This window comes from Entelurus aequoreus, linkage group LG09 (genome assembly GCF_033978785.1).
Source record: "Entelurus aequoreus isolate RoL-2023_Sb linkage group LG09, RoL_Eaeq_v1.1, whole genome shotgun sequence".
Taxonomy (NCBI): domain Eukaryota; kingdom Metazoa; phylum Chordata; class Actinopteri; order Syngnathiformes; family Syngnathidae; genus Entelurus; species Entelurus aequoreus.
Window position 1 is genome coordinate 4691905 of NC_084739.1, and position 12500 is coordinate 4704404.

Sequence of the window (12500 nt, forward strand, 5' to 3'; positions counted from 1 at the left end):
ACACTATCTATAGCATTATTACACTATCTATAGCATTATTACACTATCAATAGCAATATTACAGTATCTATAGCATTATTACACTATCTATAGCATTATTACACTATCTATAGCATTATTACACTATCTATAGCATTATTACACTATCTATAGCATTATTACACTATCTATAGCATTATTACACTATCTATAGCATTATTACCCTATCTATAGCATTATTACACTATCTATAGCATTATTACACTATCTATAGCATTATTACACTATCTATAGCATTATTACACTATCTATAGCATTATTACACTATCTATAGCGTCATTACACTATCTATAGCGTCATTACACTATCTATAGCATTATTACACTATCTATAGCATTATTACACTATCTATAGCATTATTACACTATCTATAGCATTATTACACTATCTATAGCATTATTACACTATCTATAGCATTATTACACTATCTATAGCATTATTACACTATCTATAGCATTATTACACTATCTATAGCATTATTACACTATCAATAGCATTATTACACTATCTATAGCATTATTACACTATCTATAGCGTCATTACACTATCTATAGCGTCATTACACTATCTATAGCATTATTACACTATCTATAGCATTATTACACTATCTATAGCATTATTACACTATCTATAGCATTATTACACTATCTATAGCATTATTACACTATCTATAGCGTCATTACACTATCTATAGCATTATTACACTATCTATAGCATTATTACACTATCTATAGCATTATTACACTATCTATAGCATTATTACACTATCTATAGCATTATTACACTATCTATAGCATTATTACACTATCTATAGCGTCATTACACTATCTATAGCATTATTACACTATCTATAGCATTATTACACTATCTATAGCATTATTACACTATCTATAGCATTATTACACTATCTATAGCATTATTACACTATCTATAGCATTATTACACTATCTATAGCGTCATTACACTATCTATAGCATCATTACACTATCTATAGCATTATTACACTATCTATAGCATTATTACACTATCTATAGCGTCATTACACTATCTATAGCGTCATTACACTATCTATAGCATTATTACACTATCTATAGCATTATTACACTATCTATAGCGTCATTACACTATAGCATTATTACACTATCTATAGCGTCATTACACTATCTATAGCATTATTACACTATCTATAGCATTATTACACTATCTATAGCATTATGCTATAGATAGTGTAATAATGCTATAGCGTCATTACACTATCTATAGCATTATTACACTATCTATAGCATTATTACACTATCTATAGCATTATTACACTATCAATAGCAATATTACAGTATCTATAGCATTATTACACTATCTATAGCATTATTACACTATCTATAGCATTATTACACTATCTATAGCATTATTACACTATCTATAGCATTATTACACTATCTATAGCATTATTACACTATCTATAGCATTATTACCCTATCTATAGCATTATTACACTATCTATAGCATTATTACACTATCTATAGCATTATTACACTATCTATAGCATTATTACACTATCTATAGCGTCATTACACTATCTATAGCATTATTACACTATCTATAGCATTATTACACTATCTATAGCATTATTACACTATCTATAGCATTATTACACTATCTATAGCATTATTACACTATCTATAGCATTATTACACTATCTATAGCATTATTACACTATCTATAGCATTATTACACTATCAATAGCAATATTACAGTATCTATAGCATTATTACACTATCTATAGCATTATTACACTATCTATAGCATTATTACACTATCTATAGCATTATTACACTATCTATAGCATTATTACCCTATCTATAGCATTATTACCCTATCTATAGCATTATTACACTATCTATAGCATTATTACACTATCTATAGCATCATTACACTATCTATAGCATCATTACACTATCTATAGCATTATTACACTATCTATAGCATTATTACACTATCTATAGCATTATTACACTATCTATAGCATTATTACACTATCTATAGCATTATTACCCTATCTATAGCATTATTACCCTATCTATAGCATTATTACCCTATCTATAGCATTATTACCCTATCTATAGCATTATTACCCTATCTATAGCATTATTACACTATCTATAGCATTATTACACTATCTATAGCATTATTACACTATCTATAGCATTATTACACTATCTATAGCATTATTACACTATCTATAGCATTATTACACTATCTATAGCGTCATTACACTATCTATAGCATTATTACACTATCTATAGCATTATTACACTATCTATAGCATTATTACACTATCTATAGCATTATTACACTATCTATAGCGTCATTACACTATCTATAGCATTATTACACTATCTATAGCATTATTACACTATCTATAGCATTATTACACTATCTATAGCATTATTACACTATCTATAGCATTATTACACTATCTATAGCATTATTACACTATCTATAGCGTCATTACACTATCTATAGCGTCATTACACTATCTATAGCGTCATTACACTATCTATAGCATTATTACACTATCTATAGCATTATTACACTATCTATAGCGTCATTACACTATAGCATTATTACACTATCTATAGCGTCATTACACTATCTATAGCATTATTACACTATCTATAGCATTATTACACTATCTATAGCATTATGCTATAGATAGTGTAATAATGCTATAGCGTCATTACACTATCTATAGCATTATTACACTATCTATAGCATTATTACACTATCTATAGCATTATTACACTATCAATAGCAATATTACAGTATCTATAGCATTATTACACTATCTATAGCATTATTACACTATCTATAGCATTATTACACTATCTATAGCATTATTACACTATCTATAGCATTATTACACTATCTATAGCATTATTACACTATCTATAGCATTATTACACTATCTATAGCATTATTACACTATCTATAGCGTCATTACACTATCTATAGCGTCATTACACTATCTATAGCATTATTACACTATCTATAGCATTATTACACTATCTATAGCATTATTACACTATCTATAGCATTATTACACTATCTATAGCATTATTACACTATCTATAGCATTATTACACTATCTATAGCATTATTACACTATCTATAGCATTATTACACTATCTATAGCATTATTACACTATCTATAGCATTATTACACTATCTATAGCATTATTACACTATCTATAGCGTCATTACACTATCTATAGCGTCATTACACTATCTATAGCATTATTACACTATCTATAGCATTATTACACTATCTATAGCATTATTACACTATCTATAGCATTATTACACTATCTATAGCATTATTACACTATCTATAGCATTATTACACTATCTATAGCATTATTACACTATCTATAGCGTCATTACACTATCTATAGCATTATTACACTATCTATAGCATTATTACACTATCTATAGCATTATTACACTATCTATAGCATTATTACACTATCTATAGCATTATTACACTATCTATAGCATTATTACACTATCTATAGCGTCATTACACTATCTATAGCATTATTACACTATCTATAGCATTATTACACTATCTATAGCATTATTACACTATCTATAGCATTATTACACTATCTATAGCATTATTACACTATCTATAGCATTATTACACTATCTATAGCGTCATTACACTATCTATAGCGTCATTACACTATCTATAGCGTCATTACACTATCTATAGCATTATTACACTATCTATAGCATTATTACACTATCTATAGCGTCATTACACTATAGCATTATTACACTATCTATAGCGTCATTACACTATCTATAGCATTATTACACTATCTATAGCATTATTACACTATCTATAGCATTATGCTATAGATAGTGTAATAATGCTATAGCGTCATTACACTATCTATAGCATTATTACACTATCTATAGCATTATTACACTATCTATAGCATTATTACACTATCAATAGCAATATTACAGTATCTATAGCATTATTACACTATCTATAGCATTATTACACTATCTATAGCATTATTACACTATCTATAGCATTATTACACTATCTATAGCATTATTACACTATCTATAGCATTATTACACTATCTATAGCATTATTACCCTATCTATAGCATTATTACACTATCTATAGCATTATTACACTATCTATAGCATTATTACACTATCTATAGCATTATTACACTATCTATAGCGTCATTACACTATCTATAGCATTATTACACTATCTATAGCATTATTACACTATCTATAGCATTATTACACTATCTATAGCATTATTACACTATCTATAGCATTATTACACTATCTATAGCATTATTACACTATCTATAGCATTATTACACTATCAATAGCAATATTACAGTATCTATAGCATTATTACACTATCTATAGCATTATTACACTATCTATAGCATTATTACACTATCTATAGCATTATTACACTATCTATAGCATTATTACACTATCTATAGCATTATTACCCTATCTATAGCATTATTACACTATCTATAGCATTATTACACTATCTATAGCATTATTACACTATCTATAGCATCATTACACTATCTATAGCATTATTACACTATCTATAGCATTATTACACTATCTATAGCATTATTACACTATCTATAGCATTATTACACTATCTATAGCATTATTACACTATCTATAGCATTATTACCCTATCTATAGCATTATTACCCTATCTATAGCATTATTACACTATCTATAGCATTATTACACTATCTATAGCATTATTACACTATCTATAGCGTCATTACACTATCTATAGCATTATTACACTATCTATAGCATTATTACACTATCTATAGCATTATTACACTATCTATAGCATTATTACACTATCTATAGCATTATTACACTATCTATAGCATTATTACACTATCTATAGCATTATTACAGTATCTATAGCATTATTACACTATCTATAGCATTATTACACTATCTATAGCATTATTACACTATAGCATTATTACACTATCAATAGCAATATTACAGTATTTATAGCATTATTACAGTATTTATAGCATTATTACACTATCTATAGCATTATTACACTAATATTACAGTATTTATAGCATTATTACACTATATTTAGGGTTATTACACTAATATTACACTATTTATAGTATTGTATGTATTTCAAAGAAAGTTTCATGTGGATTCTAAAAGAGTTTTTCCCTGATGGCCTTCTTGTCTTTTTCATTTTGTCCTGGCTTGAAAAATGTTTCCTACTTTTCTTCTGTTTGGATGCTAATGTTTGGATGTTTGGATGCTAATGTTTGGATGCTAATGTTTGGATGTTTGGATGCTAATGTTTGGATGTTTGGATGCTAATGTTTGGATGCTAATGTTTGGATGCTAATGTTTGGATGCTAATGTTTGGATGTTTGAATGCTAATGTTTGGATGCTAATGTGTGGATGTTTGGATGCTAATGTTTGGATGCTAATGTTTGGATGTTTGGATGCTAATGTTTGGATGTTTGGATGCTAATGTTTGGATGCTAATGTTTGAATGTTTGGATGCTAATGTTTGGATGTTTGGATGCTAATGTTTGGATGCTAATGTTTGGATGTTTGGATGCTAATGTTTGGATGCTAATGTTTGGATGTTTGGATGCTAATGTTTGGATGCTAATGTGTGGATGTTTGGATGCTAATGTTTGGATGCTAATGTTTGGATGCTAATGTTTGGATGCTAATGTTTGAATGCTAATGTTTGGATGTTTGGATGCTAATGTTTGGATGCTAATGTTTGGATGCTAATGTTTGGATGTTTGGATGCTAATGTTTGGATGCTAATGTTTGGATGCTAATGTTTGGATGCTAATGTTTGGATGCTAATGTTTGGATGTTTGGATGCTAATGTTCGGATGCTAATGTTTGGTTGTTTGGATGCTAATGTTTGGATGCTGATGTTTAGATGCTGATGTTTGGATGCTAATGTTTGGTTGTTTGAATGCTAATGTTTGGATGCTAATGTTTGGATGTTTGAATGCTAATGTTTGGTTGTTTGGATGCTAATGTTTGGATGCTGATGTTTAGATGCTGATGTTTGGTTGTTTGGATGCTAATGTTTGGATGCTAATGTTTGGTTGTTTGAATGCTAATGTTTGAATGCTAATGTTTGGATGCTAATGTTTGGATGTTTGAATGCTAATGTTTGGTTGTTTGGATGCTAATGTTTGGATGCTAATGTTTAGATCCTAATGTTTGGATGCCAATTGTTGGATGCTAATGTTTGGATGCTAATGAGAAGTGAATGTGATCTGAATCTAGAGGTACTAGATGTGTGCCTGTCCTGGCTGCTCAGTACAATATAGGTCAAGTAATAATAATGGCGTGAAGAGACTCACCTCCCAGACACTCACTTATCCCACCAAAGTTAAAGGCTTGCTTTTCTTGTCATGCAACTTTAACTTAACTGCTGTCTATTGTGAAATGACTACTTCTGCTCAGCAACACCAATTAAGATAAGATCACAATTAAGATAAGATTACAATTAAAATAAGATTACAATTAAGATATCATTACAATTAAGATATGATTACCATTAAGATATGATTACCATTAAGATATGATTACAAGTAAAATTAGATTACAAGTAAAATTAGATTACCATTAAAATAAGATTACAATTAAGATAAGATTACAATTAAGATATGATTACAAGTAAAATAAGATTACAATTAAAATAAGATTACAAGTAAAATAAGATTACAATTAAAATAAGATTACAAGTAAAATAAGATTACAATTAAAATAAGATTACAAGTAAAATAAGACTACAATTAAAATAAGATTACAATTAAGATAAGATTACAAGCAAAATAAGATTACAATTAAGATAAGATTACAAGTAAAATAAGATTACAAATTAAAATAAGATTACAAGTAAAATAAGATTACAATTAAGATAAGATTACAAGTAAAATAAGATTACAAGTAAAATAAGAATACAATTAAGATAAAATTAGCAAGGCAATGGCTAATATTTCAGCTTCAAATCGGATAGGCAAAACGAGCCCATCAACATGTTAATGTAATTATTGATCATATTTCTACATAATGTATTTGTAATCACTGCATGTATCATCATTGTGTTTTATTATAACTCATCTAGTTATTACATGTTAATAATGTAATTATTGATCATATTTCTACATAATGTATTTGTAATCACTGCATGTATCATCATTATGTTTTATTATAACTCATCTAGTTATTACATGTTAATAATGTAATTATTGATCATATTTCTACATAATGTATTTGTAATCACTGCATGTATCATCATTATGTTTTATTATAACTCAACTAGTTATTACATGTTAATAATGTAATTATTGATCATATTTCTACATAATGTATTTGTAATCACTGCATGTATCATCATTATGTTTTATTATAACTCATCTAGTTATTACATGTTAATAATGTAATTATTGATCATATTTCTACATAATGTATTTGTAATCACTGCATGTATCATCATTATGTTTTATTATAACTCATCTAGTTATTACATGTTAATAATGTAATTATTGATCATATTTCTACATAATGTATTTGTAATCACTGCATGTATCATCATTATGTTTTATTATAACTCATCTAGTTATTACATGTTAATAATGTAATTATTGATCATATTTCTACATAATGTATTTGTAATCACTGCATGTATCATCATTATGTTTTATTATAACTCATCTAGTTATTACATGTTAATAATGTAATTATTGATCATATTTCTACATAATGTATTTCTAATCACTGCATGTATCATCATTATGTTTTATTATAACTCATCTAGCTATTACATGTTAATAATGTAATTATTGATCATATTTCTACATAATGTATTTGTAATCACTGCATGTATCATCATTATGTTTTATTATAACTCATCTAGTTATTACATGTTAATAATGTAATTATTGATCATATTTCTACATAATGTATTTGTAATCACTGCATGTATCATCATTATGTTTTATTATAACTCAACTAGTTATTACATGTTAATAATGTAATTATTGATCATATTTCTACATAATGTATTTGTAATCACTGCATGTATCATCATTATGTTTTATTATAACTCAACTAGTTATTACATGTTAATAATGTAATTATTGATCATATTTCTGCACAACCACTCAGACATGCTAACACTAGCGAGCAGTTGAGAATATGAAATTATTTTTGGTGCAAAACATAGTTTGCTTTATTCATTATTGACATATTTCTTTTTACTTGTTGTATATGTATGAGAGTTCCTATGTATGTATGTATGTATATATATTTGAGAGTTCCTATGTATGTATGTTTATGAGAGTTCCTATGTATGTATGTATATATATTTGAAAGTTCCTATGTATGTATGTTTATGAGAGTTCCTATGTATGTATGTATGTATAGCTATGAGAGTTCCTATGTATGTATGTTTATGAGAGTTCCTATGTATGTATGTATGTATAGCTATGAGAGTTCCTATGTATGTATGTATGTATGTATATTTATGAGAGTTCCTATGTATGTATGTATGTATGTATGTATGTATGTATGTATATTTATGAGAGTTCCTATGTATGTATGTATGTATGTATGTATGTATGTATGTATGTATGTATGTATGTATGTATATTTATGAGAGTTCCTATGTATGTATGTATCAGTGACGTGCGGTGAGGTTCATGGCTGGTGAGGCACTGACTTCATCACGGTCAGATTTACAAACATATGAACCCTAGAGAGTATCGTATTCACCATTTGATTGGCAGCAGTTAACGGGTTATGTTTAAAAGCTCATACCAGCATTCTTCCCTGCTTGGCACTCAGCATTAAGGGTTAGAATTGGGGGTTAAATCACCAAAAATTATTCCCGGGCGCGGCGCCGGTGCTGCCCACTGCTCCCCTCACCTCCCAGGGGGTGATCAAGGGGATGGGTCAAATGCAGAGGACAAATTTCACCACACCTAGTGTGTGTGTGACAATCATTGCTACTTTAACTTAACTTTAACTTTACACATACAAACTGTAGCACATTTAATTTAAAAAAACGTTATTATGGTCTTACCTTTACTTATAAATGAAGTCCATGCGCTGCTGTTGTGCTGGATTAACGCACCCCCGCCGTAGAATGTACCCCCCTGACGGGAGTGTTATATCAACTAAAGCCCACACTTAAACTTTCACGTGCAAGATTGAATCTATTTAAAAAAGTTATTTAATAAGAAGCCAAAATGTGCAAAAACAATAATGTTGGAGGAGTTGTGAATGAATGAAATATGAAATCCGTGCTGCAGTCTGCAGGTGTACCTAATGTTGTGGCCCTGACAACTCCAACACCAACATTATTGTTTTTGCACTTTTTGGCTTCTTATTAAATAACTTTTTTAAATAGATTCAATCTTGCACGTGGAAAGTTTAAGTGTGGGCTTTAGTTGATATAACACTCCCATCAGGGGGTGCATTCTACGGCGGGGGTGCATTCTCTACCACCAGGAGGCGGGATTACTGCGAGCCTCAACCAGTGCGTCTTTTGCAGCCTTTTTATGATTGCTCAGCACAAGAAATACTTACACACATACAGTTGTTGACTGTATACACTGTACATTATATACCTCAGATAACTCAACTATGGAAATGTATAATACAATTCATATAGCAATACGCTCTCACTGCACAGCAGTTAGCCCAGTCATTGCGCAATCCATGTTGAGGCACAACGCAGTGACGCCTCAACTGGCTGCTGATCACCGCACCGTCTCTTCTCACTATTTCAACGGCAAATGTGAAAATTCAGCCATTTTCATCTAAAACTGGTGAAGTTAAATGGAAAATAACTTTATAGTATAATCACTGGATACATATACAGTAACAATTGAATTAATTGTTTTTCTTTTTACATTTTTTTTTCTTTCCATGATGGCACGTGAGGCCCCGCCTCACCTGCCTCCCTTGACTGCACGTCACTGGTATGTATGTATATTTGTGAGTTCCTATGTATGTATGTATGTATGTATATTTATGAGAGTTCCTATGTATGTATGTATGTATGTATGTATGTATGTATATTTATGAGAGTTCCTATGCATGTAAGTATGTATATTTATGAGAGTTCCTATGTATGTATGTATGTATGTATGTATGTATATTTATGAGAGTTCCTATGCATGTAAGTATGTATATTTATGAGAGTTCCTATGTATGTATGTATATTTATGACAGTTCCTATGTATGTATATTTATGACAGTTCCTATGTATGTTTATATGTATATTTATTAGAGTTCCTATGTATGTATGTATGTATGTATATTTGAGAGTTCCTATGTATGTATATTTATGAGAGTTCCTATGTATGTATGTATGTATGTATATATATTTATGAGAGTTCCTATGTATGTATGTATATTTTTGAGAGTTCGTATGTATGTATGTACGTATATATATTTATGAGAGTTCATATGTATGTATGTATGTATGTAGATTTATGAGAGTTCCTATGTATGTATGTATGTATATTTATGAGAGTTCCTATGCATGTAAGTATGTATATTTATGAGAGTTCCTATGTATGTATGTATATTTATGACAGTTCCTATGTATGTATATTTATGACAGTTCCTATGTATGTATATATGTATATTTATGACAGTTCCTATGTATGTATATATGTATATTTATGACAGTTCCTATGTATGTATGTATGTATGTATGTATGTATATTTGAGAGTTCCTATGTATGTATATTTATGAGAGTTCCTATGTATGTATGTATGTATGTATGTATATATATTATGAGAGTTCCTATGTATGTATGTATGTATATTTTTGAGAGTTCGTATGTATGTATGTACGTATATATATTTATGAGAGTTCATATGTATGTATGTATGTATATATGTATATATGTATATTTATGAGAGTTCCTATGTATGTATGTATGTATGTATGTATGTATGTATGTATGTATGTATGTATATTTATGAGAGTTCCTATGTATGTATGTATGTATGTATGTATATATATGTATATTTATGAGAGTTCCTATGTATGTATGTATGTATGTATGTATGTATGTATATTTATGAGAGTTCCTATGTATGTATGTATATTTATGAGAGTTCCTATGTATGTATGTATGTATGTATGTATGTATGTATGTATGTATGTATATTTATGAGAGTTCCTATGTATGTATGTATATATGTATATTTATGAGAGTTCCTATGTATGTATGTATGTATATATGTATATTTATGAGAGTTCCTGTGTATGTATGTATGTATGTATGTATATTTATGAGAGTTCCTATGTATGTATGTATGTATGTATGTATATTTATGAGAGTTCCTATGTATGTATGTATATATGTATATTTATGAGAGTTCCTATGTATGTATGTATGTATGTATATATGTATATTTATGAGCGTTCCTATGTATGTATGTATATTTGAGAGTTCCTATGTATGTATGTATGTATGTATATTTGAGAGTTCCTATGTATGTATGTATGTATGTATGTATATTTGAGAGTTCCTATGTATGTATGTATGTATGTATGTATGTATGTATATGTATGATAGTTATTATGTATGTATGTATGTATGTATATTTATGAGAGTTCCTATGTATGTATGTATGTATGTATGTAGATTTATGAGAGTTCCTATGTATGTATGTATGTATGTATGTATGTATGTATGTATGTATGTATGTATGTATATTTATGAGAGTTCCTATGCATGTAAGTATGTATATTTATGAGAGTTCCTATGTATGTATGTATATTTATGACAGTTCCTATGTATGTATATATGTATATTTATGAGAGTTCCTATGTATGTATGTATGTATGTATGTATGTATATTTGAGAGTTCCTATGTATGTATATTTATGAGAGTTCCTATGTATGTATGTATGTATGTATGTATGTATATATATTTATGAGAGTTCCTATGTATGTATGTATATTTTTGAGAGTTCGTATGTATGTATGTACGTATATATATTTATGAGAGTTCATATGTATGTATGTATGTATGTATGTATGTATGTATATATGTATATTTATGAGAGTTCCTATGTATGTATGTATGTATGTATGTATGTATATTTATGAGAGTTCCTATGTATGTATGTATATATATGTATATGTATATTTATGAGAGTTCCTATGTATGTATGTATGTATGTATGTATATTTATGAGAGTTCCTATGTATGTATGTATATTTATGAGAGTTCCTATGTATGTATGTATGTATATTTATGAGAGTTCCTATGTATGTATGTATATATGTATATTTATGAGAGTTCCTATGTATGTATGTATGTATATATGTATATTTATGAGAGT

General features: G+C 28.4%; 1 protein-coding gene across 1 annotated transcript in view; it reads right to left on the reverse strand.

The window, feature by feature from the left end:
* LOC133657831 (equilibrative nucleoside transporter 1-like) overlaps positions 1 to 12500 on the reverse strand; it is a 114062-nt gene that overhangs the window by 57505 nt on the left and 44057 nt on the right. The gene's annotated exons all lie outside the window — the stretch shown is intronic.